This window comes from Pollicipes pollicipes, unplaced genomic scaffold, assembly GCF_011947565.3.
Source record: "Pollicipes pollicipes isolate AB1234 unplaced genomic scaffold, Ppol_2.1 Scaffold_2555;HRSCAF=2994_pilon_pilon_pilon, whole genome shotgun sequence".
Taxonomy (NCBI): domain Eukaryota; kingdom Metazoa; phylum Arthropoda; class Thecostraca; order Pollicipedomorpha; family Pollicipedidae; genus Pollicipes; species Pollicipes pollicipes.
Genome location: NW_023596136.1, coordinates 43115328 through 43132027, shown reverse-complemented (window position 1 = coordinate 43132027; position 16700 = coordinate 43115328). Strand labels below are relative to the sequence as shown.

Here is a 16700-nt window from a genome sequence, read left to right as displayed (position 1 = left end):
CTAAAAACGCCTGTCACGTGCGGCTTTCCATCGGAGTAAGCACCGGAGTCATACGAGCGAAACAAGCCGAGGCGGTGGAACTGCCAAACCAGTAACATACACACTGATGGCAACTTACTGATGGCAGAGACATATTGATATGTCATGCTAATCAGTTTTGCCAGTTGAGCGGGGAGTGAGATGACTAATAAACTTAATGCAAGCGGAACTACAAGCCTGAATGTTTTTCTTTTTACTGCGGAATGCCCGCAGCAGTGCTCAAGCATATACTCACAGCCTATTACCATTATGGCAGCACAAGGAGCATCAGGAATGGTTGCAAACATCTATTTATGGTTGATGATTGCATCTTGCAATGGTTGGACTCCGTAGCTACAAATGCAGCAGCGCATTCATCGTCATGCCTGCAGTCGTCTCATATATAAACTGAACATCACTTGTAATTCGCCAAGAAATGTACTGTAAATAAACGAATGCATGACTGGGCGAAGCATACCACGCCGCTGACGGAGCGGTTCTGCTATTTTGCCTCGGCACGAGTGGTCCACAGCCTTGACAAATGACGAATGTTTTGAACTTTCATAAAAACAACTTCCGCACGACACTGAACGATGATGCGTCGCGCTTCGCCACCCGCTCTTGAACAGCGAGTGTTATGGATAAACACGCCTTCGGAGCCTCCTGCCATGCACAGATGACTTGCCATGAGAACTGTTCACGGGAAGAATAGCGCAGTAGAAGTGGGAGAAGGCGCAGCGGCCACAGCAGACCCCCGGCTCTAAATGATAAAGCAGCGCACTGGAGCAAGGAACGGCGTTCACCCGGTTGCGATGACAACGTCCCGACGCGAGGCGATGCCGCCGCGTCGGAGAAGTTTGCAAATCGAATCCATGGGGTGGACAGTACAGACGTTTGGCCAACAGCTCTTTATGGCACTACGCCCTGGAGCAGCATTTAGTCAACAGCTCTTCGCGGCATTGTGTCCTGCAGCGTGTTGCGTCAGCAGCTATTCACGGCATTGTGTCTGCAGCAGCTCGGAGGCGTTGTCTTCACGCTGTCAAGAGCATCGGCCGTCGAGCGGTGTCGGGAGTGTCCGCCGCCTGATGACGTGTCAGATGGAGCGTCCACCCTCGGACAGAGCGTCTACCGTGCTGCGGCATGAGCACGGCTTCCGTCACCAGATGGGGTCGGACGGTTCGCCAGCACCGACCGTCAGACCGACCCGCGCTGGACCCTGGATGACTTCAGCCAGATTGGGCGGCGCATCGGACATCAGCACCACCCGAGCCGACGGAGGAGGCGGGCGGCCTGTGTCAGTGCCGAACTGAGAGGAACTGGTCGGACAGGACAAGGCGAGGGGTAAAGAGAAGATATTAGAGATGGGAGGCCAGAGCAAAAGGGGAAATATATTGTTGGATGTGCTTGGAGGGAAATATCTACAATGAGAGGAAAGGACGACAGATACAAGGGACAGAAGAGAACGTAATAGCAGAGCAAAGCTCGTAGGAAGAAGTCCAAAAATGTTAAAAGTACAACCAGATGAAAGCGGAGAACAAGAAAGAAGGAAAGAAATGAAGTGTACAGAAATATCCTGAAAAGCGAGGACAAAGCGCAAAATAACGCAAGTGGAGGAAAATCTAGGCCCAGTAGTAGAAAATGAAATTAGACAGAGATGAGTGCGAGGCATAACAAATGGATGGAATGTCCACAGATTACTTGGCTTTTCTAATCTCTTGGTAGTTATCAAAATCTGTGCACTGTTTCAATTATTCTCAGTTGCGCGTCAGATAGCCTGATAGAAAAGCTTCCTTTTAAGGGCTGGCTCGAACACTTTACTGTACGATGCCCAAAGTGACAATCCCCAGAAATAGGAGTAAGATCGTGCTGAACAGGTCAAAGTCATTAAAACAAGTCGCAAATATATTCCATCTCCGACATATTCAGAGTCCATTCTTGTTATGCCATTCTATCAATGATGTTAAACACTACCTACTAGCGAATTTTAAACCTCAAAAGTTATTGGCGTCCCTTCCCCTGAAAGGGAAGGCAAGCTAGTACACCTGTCGGAAGGCGAGCTTGCTGTCACCCAGGGTGCATGAAGTGTTGAATATTTCATGGTGATCGTTGTTCAAAGCACGAAGATGCCTCCAGACAAAATACGATGTTCGGGGCTGATGGTGACCGCTGACGAAAGCCATGGTCACTTAATATTTTAAAGTCAAGTTCTAAAAGTACAGAACGTGCATGTATCAAATTGTGTTTGATATTGTTGTTCTGATGCCCTGTCGGCATAGGCTCCCGCCGTGATCCCATTGCCATACGACCATAGGCCATAGCCCAGGGGCATAATGGACGAGTGACGCCTTAGGCCCCCACGTGGAGGCTCTGGTTATAATTCTCGTTGCGCCATGACTCCTTGAGCACTAATATGACCAGTCCAGTCGCTGACACTCCATACAGGGTGCTTAGGCTGCATGCGTTGTGGTCTCTTTATAATTATATATGAATATATATATATATATATATATATATATATATATATATATATATATATATATATATATATATATATATATATATATATATTAATGATAGGCCAAGGCCTGCAGGAATCAACGAACGTGCAACACCTATCGGCTTTTGTAGACGCTTCATCGTCCAGCATGCCGAAAAAATTGAGGTCGGTTCCGAGTTTGTAATGGGGTAGAGATTGGAGACGTGTGGAGAATACTGTTCATCGCAATCGTGCGAACTGTTGATTGGTTGCCCGCCCCAACAGTTGGCTGGAGCGCCTGTTGTCCCTGGATGCAGCGACGTAGCCCAGAAGGGGAACAGGGAGGCCGTGTCCCCTCTCCTTGAGCAAAAAGGCTTATACTAAATACTGGGGAATTTCGTTGGCATTGCGTTCAATTTCGCTTAACTTTAGAGCAAATTTGACCTTTGTGCCTCACTCAACCCTGATAAAATCAGCTACATGCCTGCCTGCCTGGGAAGGTTGCGGCCAGTGGCAGCGGCCGCGCTAAAGATCGGGCGTCGTCGGAGGACAGGACGGGTGGTACCGGGTATTGCGGCACGTTCAGCTTTCGCCACAAGATTCTGTCGCTGACCCGGAGTTTCGCGATCGGGTGGTACGGTCGGAGCCTACAGAAAAGGCACTGCATAACATGCATACCGATGATGTCAAATGCCCATCTAATCAAGATTTTTGGATTAAATTTAAAAAGCATGTTAAAATGAGCACGATGGTTCCTGCGGTGCAAAACATATTTTTCGAACTGAGCGCGGCGGGCGTGGGCTCCAACTGCAGTGGACTCCATGTTGACGCCGTGCGGCGTGTGCCAGATAACTCCACACAGAGACCATTGACAGTGGCCAAGCAGTCTGAAACAACGCGGTTAAGCATTTTTTAAGGTTTTCCTGATCTTTTTACCGAGACGGAGAGCAGCTGCGTGCCCATGCCTGGGGCAGCGGCGGCTGGCCAGCTGACCGGGCGCTGCCTGCGTGCCCATGCTTGGTGCAGCAGCAGCTGGCCAGCTGACCGGGCGCTGCCTGCGTGCCCATGCCTGGTGCAGCGGCGGCTGGCCAGCTGACCGGGCGCTGCCTGCGTGCCCATGCCTGGTGCAGCGGCGGCTGGCCAGCTGACCGGGCGCTGCCTGCGTGCCCATGCTTGGTGCAGCAGCAGCTGGCCAGCTGACCGGGCGCTGCCTGCGTGCCCATGCCTGATGCAGCGGCGGCTGGCCAGCTGAGCGGGCGCTGCCTGCGTGCCCATGCCTGGTGCAGCGGCGGCTGGCCAGCTGACCGGGCGCTGCCTGCGTGCCCATGCCTGGTGCAGCGGCGGCTGGCCAGCTGACCGGGCGCTGCCTGCGTGCCCATGCCTGGTGCAGCGGCGGCTGGCCAGCTGACCGGGCGCTGCCTGCGTGCCCATGCCTGGTGCAGCGGCGGCTGGCCAGCTGACCGGGCGCTGCCTGGGTGCGCGCACCGCCGCGGGGGGGACTGGTCCGGGCTCCATCTGAACATCTACACGGCCGGCTGGGGCGCCCGGCGGACGCCGCGCGCCGCCGCTGAGAGGCCCGCACTGCTCACCTGACCGCCGGGCTAATGGGCCGCCGTCACACTCCGCTGTGACCCTGGCCGACTGCGACTGGACTTGACGAGCAGTGGACTAGTTATTTTTTCTTGTTCTTGTGACAGCCCATCAGACCCGATCAGTGCGTAGAGTGTGAACGAGTCGAGGCTAGTCGATACCGAACAGGCAGTCGAATGTTATCATGTTCGAATAACCAAGCTCCATAGTTTTGGACGGAGCGTTGGGGTGCTGAAAATGGTAATGGTATTAATGAGCACGGATGCAGCAACTTTAGGGAAACGTATATGTATGAATTACTTTTTGCTTAAAAATATACAAAAGCATATCGTTCATTTCCGTCGACCGGTGATAAAATGATGATTTAAGCGGTAAAAAATTGCATATGGCCAAGGTCTAACGTAATAAAGTTAAATAGCTTCGAAATTTATATGAAGATGTCTTACTTGAGCCATTTAGCCACGTGAATGATGTTTGGTTCCAGTACCGCGAGTGCTCTTGCCGCTAGACCTACTCTGCGGTTTCGATACACTTTTGTTCACCCCATCAGTTCGCGGCGTTCGTCGGCGAGCACAGCGAGCTACGCGAAGTTCAGCGGTATGCATAAATAGTACATTACATCGTACACCCACCTCCGGATGCTCACCGGTGAGTGAAGTGAGTATGAGTGTGAGAGAGCAATGAGTTAAGCCGGTGTCGCGGTGCGTCTAAAGCGCCTACTCGTAAACTATGAGATGCTTTTCGACTCAAAGGAAGTATGCCACCTTTTTGTACTTTTCACTCATTGTTAGATCAGACCCGTCCGATCTGATCGGCAATGCCAGTTTTCTCGTAGCTCTCATAGGTTTGCAACACACTAAGCTGTCAAAATGTCTGTACAAGAATTCTAAAGAGGTTTCCAACACTTTTTTTAGGGAAAACACATGTAAACATGAGGCTGTCATCCCACCAGGTCAACAAAACGTTATGCTATAACTTTTATTCTCCCCTTTGGTGTTTGGCGCAGAGGTTCTTTTCGAAGCTCAATTTGGCTGTGGGAACCGGAGCATCACAAGGCCTATATTGACGCACTGGTTCAAATTTCAACCGATGCGCTTCTCGGTAACTCGCCTTTGCCGCTCGCTGTGCCACAAGTGTCCACAGCTGTTCATTTGTACTTACGTTATTCGCACCAGTAGAGGTGTTACTTTTAAGCCCGCATGCCCGCATGTGCGGATTAAAACAGCTCATCAAAGGTCCCTGTAGCCTGCAACAGCTCACAACGGCCCTCAGCAGATTCTGCCGTCATGACGGTGGCGGTCGCGACAACTGCAGTTGTCGCAGGCTCGGGATACACCCTGCGGCTGCCAAGAAAGAAAGAAGTGTAGTGCTGTTACAAAGCATTGACAGCGTAATTCGGAATGGAAGGTAAGGAAAGTTTGCTTCTTTGTTGTATCTTAATGGTGCTGCAGTGGTGCTACCCAGCGCTATTATCAGGCGCAAATGGTACTGAGATTTCACCAGAGTATGGTTTGGAAATATGCCCCGGAAGTGAGACACTCCTTTTAAGCGATCCGGGCAGAACGTCACGGTCTTTACAAGCCTGTAATCTTTGCAATTGGCAATCGTAGCTACATGCAGCTTTCAGAAAGATGTACCGGGACTATTTGAAAGTCGTGTTGCAATCTTTCCAGTGGATTTGCATGCGAGCCGTCTGATTGGTCGCGGTATCCCTGCAACGCTGCAATAGGACCGAAATGTATCCGGAAATCAAACGATGAAGCAAATGTTGTAATGTGATGCGACTTCAATCGTATCATTTCTGTTGCCAGCATAAGTATCCGCTTACTGGCCATACCGTTGACCGAATCTCTTGTCACGCCACGACTCGTCCAAGGCTGTTTCGGCCGTCAACATTGAGGATGACCTACGGGTACCTCAGAAAGAATCTATAGATCTGAAAAACCTGATCGCCGCAAGAGTTCGTTGCACTGCAATTTCGTAGTTCGAATTTATGGTAAGTGACATCTCGTGATGGCGACGGCACGTGCAGACGCCAAAACGTCGTCCAGTTCCAACAAATTACCGTGGGGAGCATCTAACTTGAAGTTGCCAAAAACTGGTACGACAGGGGCCGAAAAAGGGCCGGATATCAGCAGCCTGAAGTCCCAGGCGCACGGTTGGACGCGTTAAATACGATTTGGTTGACAAAGGGTAACGGACGATCACGCTGACACAAATGTGCGTCCATGCGCGCGGCAAGTCACGCTCGCGTGAGCGCGAGCCGCCATTCGTGTTGCACGTTTCAGCGTTAGAAATAAATAAAAGGAGCAGGTAAAACCCATATCCAAGTGCAGAGTCAAAGGCACCTTTTAAAACAAACCACCGATTCAGCTCAAGGCAGTCTGACGCATAATCTCAGCACAGATTACCACATGAAGGCGTAATGTTGCCTTTGGAAAGGCGTCTCGAATTATCGCTTCAACGCCACGTTAGACAGGCTTTCATGGGAGCGCAATGCTCTGCACCGCTCATGGGGTGACCACCTCTCAGGACAAGACGTGATGTTGTCGGCAGACACGCTGCCGAGAGAGGGGGATGACGTCAATGGCAAGGTGGTCATTTCACAGGTCAAGGCGTGACATCGTCAGCGGTCACGCTGCTGAGAAAGCGTTATAAAGGCGTGACGTTGCTGGCAGATACGCTACCGTGAGACATGGCGTGACGCCACTAGCAAGGTGGCGGCCTTTCAAGACATGGCGTGGCATCGTCAGCGGACACGCCGCCGAGAGAGTGGGATGACGTCACTGGGACGGTGGTCACCTCTCAGATAAGGGCGTGACGTCGCCGGCAGATACGCTACCGAGATAACGGCGTCCAGTGAAAGCCCGTTTGGTAACTGGCTGCGTTTTCCGCGCTGACCTCCGTCCCAGCCGTGGCCAATCGGCCAACTGATGCGGGCCGCTCGGGGCGCCGAGGCCCCGGCCGGCGGCCACAACACGCCACCCTGGGTGACCACAGGCCAGTCCACACGCGCGACCCGCAGCGACGACCGCGCTGACCCATGCCTTTCAAGGCGCTGCATCTGACGGTGGCTCGCGACGTTCTTAACATGTGCAAACGGAAAGTCATCGGCATGCATATTCATGGTGCGACGCGCGGTCATGCTGATAAATGTGGTGACCCCTGACCTATGGCCGGACCTGGCGGGTCAGCGGCGAGACGCCGACTCCTCCCCGCCGCGGGAGGCGGTGCAGGAACATCCACCGGGCACTGGGGCACGAGTGACGTCGCCAGAGTCACGGACCGGTCAGCATCTAACGGTCGATGGGATACCGATACCGGTCGATACCGATACCGCCGTTCCAAGGCACAAGATGTCACAGACGTGGCTGGATGGTAAGCGGAGCATATAACCTTACTGGAATGGAGTGTAGCGCGGGATTTTTTCACGAATCATGTTACGATTAGAGTTCCATGATTGGAACATGCACTCCTACGGTTCAGTAATTACCAATGTACAGATTATCCGTAACGAGGAGATGGCGGACATTCATCCTACAGCAGGTCAATATGCATCAGCGCCCAGCTCAGGAACGGGGTGAGGCAGCGTCCTCCATGATCCTATGATGCTGATAGAAGAGGTACATGTTAGGGGTGGCAATTTCGGGTTCAGGATTCTGGGATCTTGAGACTAAAATCAATCCCGACCGCGGGATTCAGGGGCGCATTACCATAGTGGACGGACGCACGTGCCATCCCTCCCTTGTACCATATCAAGTTCATCACATGCATGAAGTGCACGAATTAATATCAACCTTTCAAAATTTGAAGAAGACACAAAAAAGGACCAGATTGAGAACACGCGACGGCATTTTACGCTATGCAAGAAGACCCGCGCGCCCGCGCGCGAAACTCCGGGCTAAGGACGCTATGCAAGGAGCTCCGCTAGCCCGGCAGGAAATTCCGGGCTGAACTGAGTTTTCAGTGCTTATTTTTGGGTCACGCCCACCTCTCCCACTGCGAAACTCTGCATACGTCTCTGCTTGGACTCTGTATAGTGTTCAACTGCTATGTATGCATTAAAATGCATCTCACGCTCATTATAATGTTGGACTGAGGCTACCAAAAGATGGCGTGTGAGTTGAAGATGGAAATAGTTGCGGCATACTGGATTAATTTTAATTAATTTTAGAAGGAATCATTTCTTTACGCCACAATAATTCTTCCGAGTTTCGGCCAGAACAATGACCTATGAAATACGGATATACAGTAGAGACATTCCATTTTGACAACGTTTTGGCCAGAGGGTGACGGCTGAAGAAAAGCGCGCAGTTGATGGGCTCAAGTTCTTCATGATGTGTTGAGGTTGAAAAATATGTATTAGGGAGGCAAAGTTTATGTTCGCTCTGGGAAAAAATGAGGCCAAATAAATATCTGAATTGGCCAATCCCTTGAAGATTCGCAGTCCTGCCCAATCTGCCAACTGCAAACCACAGAAGATGCCGGCCTTTCAGTAGCCTCCGTTGGGGAATACAACAGAAAAGAGTTTTTACTGGCTGCCATCCACCTGAGCAAGGTGGACAAGCCCGCAGCCAAAGTGTTGCCGAGTTGCTGTGCTGCTGTCGGACGCGGGCGCCCGTTTTTGCTGAGCTCCGATAAGGCGGGGCGAGTGGCACAAAAACACGAGGACGGTCTCAGCCGGGACGCAACACAATCCGGCGGTGAATGGGCGTTCTTCTGTCTGCCCCGCGCCCGCGCTGCGGGACGACTCATGCAAGAGCGGGACCTCTCCTCGGCGAAACCCCTGGCACATCCCGTGCCCACGTGCTGATAAAGTTCTTCAACGCAATGCCAGGCGTCTTTTCGTTCAAGGCTGTTCTTTTCGCGCGGGTTAATATATGCTCGGATTAGCTACGGCAGGACATATCGATTGGCAAAATTCATTTGAAATGGGTGCATGGAATATTGTAAACGGATACGTGCCTGGATCTCCAAAATCGATCTCAGGATCCAGTGAAAGCCTTACAGGGTTCAGAATTCATCCTTCGGATCCAGGCACAAAGGCAACTTATCACTATCAGATATTTGGAGGTGCCTGATCCAGTGAGTCCGCGTTACATCAGCCAGTCTGCACGCATTTCAATCATCTCTCACTTGCTGTCCATCACCCATACCGGCAATCAAATCATTGGAGGCTACGCTTTCCCCTGCGATCAATTGGGGAGATGCATTGAAACGACGGGGTATTAATTGCATGGGTGCGCAGTGACGGTGTAATTAGAATCACTCATGACTTCCGCGACCTCGTTTTTATAACTGAGCCCTAAAAAGTGCATCTGGAGCTCTAACTCATCACCTTGGGTGGACTCCCATTTTGCCTTGCTTTTAAGGGGGACCGCGATGCTTATTTCGTGATCCTTGCCTGCCTATCACTGTGTGGTTTCTAGGGAGCCAAGTGTGCACCAATAACCTTCAAAGCGGTTCGGAGAACATCTGCCAATGAGCTGCGCCCGCCCGGTCTCACGACTCACGTACTCACCCTGTTGGCCCTTGCTGCAGCACCGTTGGAGACCACGGCAACCTGAAAAGACAGCGATTGCAGTGAAAGGACAGCGTCAAGCCAAGCACCGCTGCACGTAGGGAGCGCTGGCGCTCACGCGCCCACAATAGGGGGCTTGGCCGTCATAACAGGCAGCCGAGATTAACCAACAGTGACCGGCGCCGTTCGTCACGGCCCACCAATCAGCGGGCGGCATTCGGCTGCGATTAGCGCCGACTGGGTCAAGTGACATCGAGTGTCGACTCAGCTCCAGCGGCGGCCGTGATTAACGAGCGCGTCCCAGGGCCGGTGCCGGACAATCGCCGACCGGCGGCCTCTGCGCGCGCTCTCGGCCGCGCCGACCGCTCCTCGGCGCCGTCCCGGATGAGGGGTCACCGTGCAGCCGGAAAACAAATGAGCTGCATATCTTTCTGAGAAAGCGTGACTGGCATCATTGCGGTCGCTATCTCTCTGCGTCGGCCGACGCACTTCGGCCGCTGCAGGCGCCGCCGAACAATGCCGCGCGGGTAACGGCCGCGCGGCCCGCGCAGCAGACGGCACATGGCCCCCCGGTTCCCAGCTAACGCCGCGCGCAGAAACGGCTCATGCGATTGCGCACCGAACGGGCCGTAATGTGCCGCCCGAAGGCGGCAGTGCCCAGATGCCACCTGCTGCAGCGGCTGCGGGCGTGACCCGAGCTGCTTGGCGGAGTGACGTCAGCGGAGGAGCGGCCACACGCAGCCGATTCGTGGCGGGGTGGCTGACGGCCGGCAGCGAGGGCCACGAGTCCCCGCCGTCACAGCGGCGCGCGGCCGGCGACACAGGTTGGCTGCCTGAGCTCGTTCGCTGCAGCGGCAGCCTGGCCTGCCTTCCGCTTGCAGGTGAAGAATACTTGGCTGCTCGTACAGCAGGTTTTACAGAGTGTATCTTGCACTCGTCAACACTCTGCACGCCTCAGTCTGACGCCTGTCGGCCGCCAGTTCTCGCCCGCGACCGATTGGCGGTAAATCTAAGGTGCGCGACGACCAGTCAGGGCTAGCAGCGGTCCTCGGAGCATGCCCCGAGGCGAAGCCTCTCCGCGGATGCCGCCGGCCGGCGTGGGTTCGGCGCGGCCGCAGCGCGCCGGCGCCGGCGGCTGAGGCCGGGCGGCTGAGAGGCGGCGTCCCCCGACGAGGGGTGACGCAGGGAGCACGAGCTGCGGCGAGGCTCAGGGGAGGAAGCGCAGAGTCATTCAGAGGAGGGAGTCAAGGACAGCACGCGGTGCTGGAGCGAAGGTCGACCTGCAGGAGGGCGCTGCAAAACGCCCACAGACGCAGCAGAGGCGCCGGAAACAGGCGCTCTAGCAGACCTGGACGCTTGTGTTGTTTGCAAAAGACCTTCGGTCACGGAGTAACTTCCTAAACTTCTTAGAGGAACGGCCAAGAGCATGCGCGCAAAATCACCCGTTTCGCCACTTCTTTAGTGAGTTTTGAGTGATTGAGCTTTATGTTAGAGAAGGAAATGCCAATGCAAAGATTTGAGGGCGGACAAGAAGAGACACAACCAGTGAGTGAGTGAGCGAAGGTAAGCCCACAAATGTTCAGTAATATGCATATAAAGCGACTGTAACTAAGCTGTCATTCTGTATGATTGGTAGCTCATCTCATTGCAACAAACAACGTCAAAGACTTGCGGGCAAACGCATGTACAATTATCAGCAATCTGTACGATTTATGGTGCAAAATGGCAGTCAGTCAGCTTGCACTTGGTGCTGCCGCTCCACCCGAGGCCTGTGACGTCACTGTTTGCCGAGGGTTCGAGACGAGGCCGGCCGCCGGCGCCGCCGAGCGTCGCCGGCCAGCAGCCTGGGCCCGCCCGCTTCCGCACGGTCAGCGGGATTCAAACACTGCGCCCGGCCGGCACGTCTTGTAACACAAGCCCCAAAGCCCCAGGGCCAGCTTTGGGGCTGGGGTACCGAGGCTACGGCAATTGCAATGTGAAGGTCGTTGCTAAGGGAAGATATAGTCGTCATATCCGCTAGTCCAAACCTGGGACACATGGGGCGGGATGAGAGATACTGTTAACCCACCGCTGCCAAAGCTGCTATCCGTGTGTGAAGGCATACCCTGGGGTGAGGTCATGGAAGCCATCCAATGAGCCGGCACGGCGGTGGCCGCGCAGCAGAGGCAGTCCGGACCTGAGAGGCTGCAGCCCTGCGGCCCGGGGGCCGGGTGGGCGCAGCCGCTGCCGCTGCGGTACAGTGACTGGACGGCGTTGGCGCCGCCCCCGCCATCCGGAGTCGGGCCGGCCGGGCGGCAGGGCGGCGGCCGCGCCGTCATTACAGCGCCATTACCGAGCCGCAGTTAGTCGCGATGCACCGCTGTAAATCCGAGCCGCCGGCCCACGCCCTCGTTTGATTTGAGATACGCGCGGCGCAGCGGGCGCGGGCGCGGGCGGGTGCCACCTCCTCCCGCCGACACCTGTCCGGCCAGGGGTGCGGCTGATAAGAGCGGCCGTGGCGACCCCCGCTGCGAGCCGGGCTGGACGCGGCCCCTCGGCGGCGGTGGCGCTCCGATCGGCCAAACGTCCGGCGCGGAGCATCCACGCGGAGAGGCGGCACCAATCGGCATGGGAGCTGGAGGGAAGCGCTCACCGAGGTTTGGCACATTTTTTATAATTTCAACCAACCTTTCAGGCCGTGCTTTTATGCTACACCCTACGAAATAAGTACAGCTATATCTTAAGCACTTTTTCATGCAATTATTTTTGTTTTTCGCAATTCTGTAATGTGTGTTCACAGGATTCATTTATTTATTATTTCTTCCTAGACGTGACCTTGCTAGATGAGCCGGTACTTCGTCACCTACGCCGTCCGGACTGCGTTATAAGGTTACTCCAACTGCCCACTGGTACGTGCAGAAATGGAACGAGAGGATTTTTGAATTGCTAATGTGTTTGCCTTTGGCCATTGCCTGCCAGTCAATTTTCATCTCATGTTCGTGGAGCACAGCCACAAGTAGTCGGGGCCGAACCCATGACGAATAACTTCTGCAAGACTTGTAATTATGCGATCGTGCCAGCACAGGGATAGCAGATCCTCCACGACGTCAATGAGAAAGGAGATGGCATTCGTTGCATGAAGTGGTCCGGTTGATGACACTTCAGAAACACCTACTGCGGGAACAGAATTCAGCACCTTAACGGTTATGTCCGTAAGGGCATCATCCTTCCTGCAACGCACCGAATCTGTCCTGCGCAGACGCGCACCGCAAAAAAAAGCGGCGTGTGCACTGCGTCTCCACACCCTCGCAGCAGAACGCATCAGAGGCGCAGCCAGGGCTTGCTTCATGGAGAGCCCGAAGCTTAGCGAGAACTTATCGCGATGGTTTTTGACGTGCTGTCGGCAGCCATCTACCGTGCTAAAAGAACAAAACCGCGGGGGCTGGGGGGACGACGCCGGGCCTCCTTGGCTGCGCCTCTGGCCTACATTACCTGCAACATCACCAAGTCTGACGAAACGCCGTGTTTTCCACCACAGAGCGGTTGTCCACGTGCACAGAGATGGAGTGGGTCCATCCGGCTCCCCGCCGCGCCATTTGTCTGTCCGATTACGGAGTCAGCGGAGCGGCGGGATCACGAGCCTGAGCTGCGGCGAGGGCCGCCCGGCTGCCGTCAGCAGTCCATCAGCACGCCTCCAGATGGCGCTTCTTGGGGCGCCTCTTCACATCAGCGGGCGCCGCGCGCTGTTGAGCCGACGAGCACCGCTCCTTCTGCGCAGCCGCGCCGGCCGAGCCATGTTGATGACATGCGATGCATGATCTGAGCCCCACAAAGGATGCACTGCCACCGCGTGGGTCGCGCCGCTGGCGTCCTGTCTTGTGCACGCCACGTCCCTGCCATCCACTCGCCAGTCGCGCCTGGGCTGAGAGCCTCGCGCAGAACAAACATCGAACTACCTGGGCCTCTCCCCTTTTCCTTGCGTCCCAGCGCTCCGTTGTAAAACCATCGTCCCACGGGTGTACGAACAGGACGGTGTCAGGGAGACGGGGAGTGGGGGGGGGGGGGGGGGGGGAGAACACACCACTGCACCTACACTTCGCGATAACTTTATATGGACCCTAATGTGGTGCGTTAATGGGATGTGCTTCAAAATACTGTTGACGCTACGCCTTCTTGAATGATTTTTGGCCCCTGGCAGGGGCTCAGCGACTCGAATCGCCGAAATTAAACCGTGGGTCTAACCTCAGGTCGTGACGGGAGAAGGAGGGGGGGGGGGGGGGGGGGGGCAGCTGCGCGCCGCCGTCGACTTGTGAGCCCGTTGCACCCGCGGGTGCCGACGCTCAGCCCGTGTCGGCCGCACCCTAGCCGGTTGCCGCACGTGCAGCTGCACCCTGGCCGAGAGCGGCGCGCCGAGCGGCGGGGGCCGGGCTGCGGCGCGGCGACAGCCCAGCCGTGCCGCCGCCGGGAGCGCGAGTTACTGCCGCCGCCGCCCGGCCGAATTTATCGGACCGCGCGCTCATTCATATGGCGGCGCCGCGCCGCGCCGAAGCGTGACGTCACGCAATGCAGCCTGCTCATTGGCCGCGTCGGGGCAGTCCTGTGTTGTGATGTGAAGTTGAGCGGCGATGTCAATGGCGAATGACATAACAGGTACAGCAAACAAAGAACACATTGACTACACGCTCAATTTAGACTAAAAATAATAAATAGGCCCAAATAGTACCAGCATATTTCAGATAGCGATCCATCGTCAGGCGACTAACCATTCAGTTAGTCACCCAATGAGTTACTGTCATCCGAAAAGTAGTGATAACATTCTGACCTATTAAGTATGGTTTCACTAAGTTGGTTCTGTAGCCAATATATTCGGTGTATGGCCAAGTATGAATCGGCTCAGAGAAGGGCTAGGACTTATTCGGTACAGCAAACCATTCTGATTGGACTCGGGATGGCGCAGCCTTGGTGCCGCAATACATTCAGGGAATAACTACGAAATGTATTTGTTCGTCACTACGAGGCGCAACGACTCGGTCCGCCATTGTGGTCAGCCAAGCAGCCAGACAGCCAGGCAGCCAAGTCTGTCAGCCAGACAGCCAGTCAGCGTGTCGGTTAATCAGCAGTCAACCAGCTGTCAGTCATCAGTTTGTTAGCACATCAGTCTGCCAGTGCATCGGTGTATCGGCATATCGCTATATTAGTCTATCAGTACATCGGTATACCAGCATTTCGGTGCATCGGTCTATCAGTACATCAGTATGTCAGTATGTGACACTGCCAGTCTGCCAGTCTGTCAGTCTGTCAGTCTGTTAGTCTCTCAGTCAGTCAGTCAGCCAGTCAGCCAGTCTGTCAGTCTGCTTGTTAGTCTCTCAGTCAGTCAGCCAGTCAGCCAGTCAGCCAGTCGTCAGTCTGTCAGTCGTCACCCGGCAGCCCCACAGCCACGGTCCGCTCGTGCCGCCCTCCCACCGGTGGCGAGCCGGGGCGCCGGGCGCCGCCGCTGCCGGCGGGAGGCGTCCGGCCGCTCTCGTGTCGGCCGCCGGGGGGTCGCGTTTGTCACGTGCGCAGCGCGTTCGGCCGCGCTGAATGCCGATGAGCCGGCCGGCCGCTGCGTGCCGCGGCACACGGGGCGCCAGGGTGCGATTCGCGATCAGCTGGCCGGCGGGGGGCCGCGCCTGCCATCATCGGCCGGGGGTGAGTGACAGCCGGCCTCGCCGACTCGTGGGCAGGTGGGCAGAGCGCAGCAGAGCGCTGCGGCAGGAGCGTGCCCCTCACGCGATCGAGGACTTTGTCTTGATGCCTCACTGTCGGGCGCGTCGTTGCCTCATTCCGACGACTGTCGCCGTGTGACCAAAGCAAAGCGTTAGCATGCTCGCGACATCATCGAACAGATTTCGTCGTTGTGTTACCACTGCAACGAGCTTGCTTGCGGGGGACGAATAACAGAGGAGATAGAAGAGAACCACGTGCGCTACATGACCTCCTTAGATTGAGTTATCCAAGTGCGTGCTAACTGGATTCTCCCCAACCTCTCTCCGCGCTGCCCCCCTGTCTCTCTCTCTCTCTCTCTCTCTCTCTCTCTCTCTCTCTCTCTCTCTCTCTCTCTCTCTCTCTCTCTCTCTCTCTCTCTCTCTCTCTCTCTCTCCTCTCTCTCTCTCTCTCTCTCTCTCTCTCTCTCTCTCTCTCTCTCTCTCTCTCTCTCTCTCTATCTCTATCTCTATCTCTCTCTCTCTCTCTCTCCTCTCTCTCTTCTCTCTCGCTTCTCTCTCTTCTCTCTCCTTCTCCGACTCCCTTCTCTATTCTCGCCTTCTTCTCTATCTCGCCTTTCTCCTATTCTCGCTTCTCTCTATTCTCGCCTTCTTCTCCTTTCTCGCCTTCTCTTATCTCTCCCTCTTATCTCGCCTTCTCTCTCCTATTCTCGCCTTCTCTCTCCTATTCTCGCCTTCTCTCTCCTATTCTCGCCTTCTCTCTCCTATTCTTGCCGCCGCTCCCCCGCCGCTCCTCGTTGGTGAGCCGGCCGCCGGTCCTGCTGGGCATCGCGCTAATTGACCAGCCGCGCCGGCCGTCCCGGCCGCCTCGCCTGGCATCTCGACAGCCGCGCCGGCCCCGACAGCCCCGGAGACCCGCACCTGCACCGCCTGACGCCTCAGCGCGCCGGCAGGTGGGATCGGCTGATCAAAGATAGGCGCCGCCGGCCGCCGATTAATGACGGGGCGCGCCGCAAACAGAACCATGGTTGGCCACTGGCCCACTCCCATTCACCAAACAACTCGGCCGCTGCCAGTCACTGCCAGTAACTCTGTCTGGTCAATCCTAGTTATCGAACAATGCGGCCATTGCCAGGCCCCGACAATAACTCTGGCCAGCCAACCAGTCACCAAACAACTCGGCCACTGCTGGTCATAGCCAGCAGCTCAGAATGCTAGTGCGAGGTACATGGATCGGTGTTACGAGGTCTTGAGATAAATTGTATCACCGTGATTAGGAAGCGGAGCCAACCAAATGTGTTCCGAGTTTGTTGAACAGGCCATCATTACACCCAAAACTTAGCCTTTGGCCATAATCATCACATGTGTAGCGCTGCATAGCACGTTCCGACGGACTGCATAAAAACTTTGAACC

At 55.3% G+C, this 16700-nt stretch overlaps 1 protein-coding gene across 1 annotated transcript in view; it reads right to left on the bottom strand.

The window, feature by feature from the left end:
* The window catches only part of LOC119101562 (protein trachealess), a 42786-nt gene extending 33147 nt beyond the window's left edge, over positions 1 to 9639 (bottom strand). The window contains exon 1 of the mRNA XM_037224910.1: positions 9606 to 9639. The gene's annotated coding sequence lies outside the window, so the exon portion shown is untranslated. The remainder of the gene's footprint in view (positions 1 to 9605) is intronic.
* Between the last annotated feature and the right edge of the window lie 7061 nt (positions 9640 to 16700).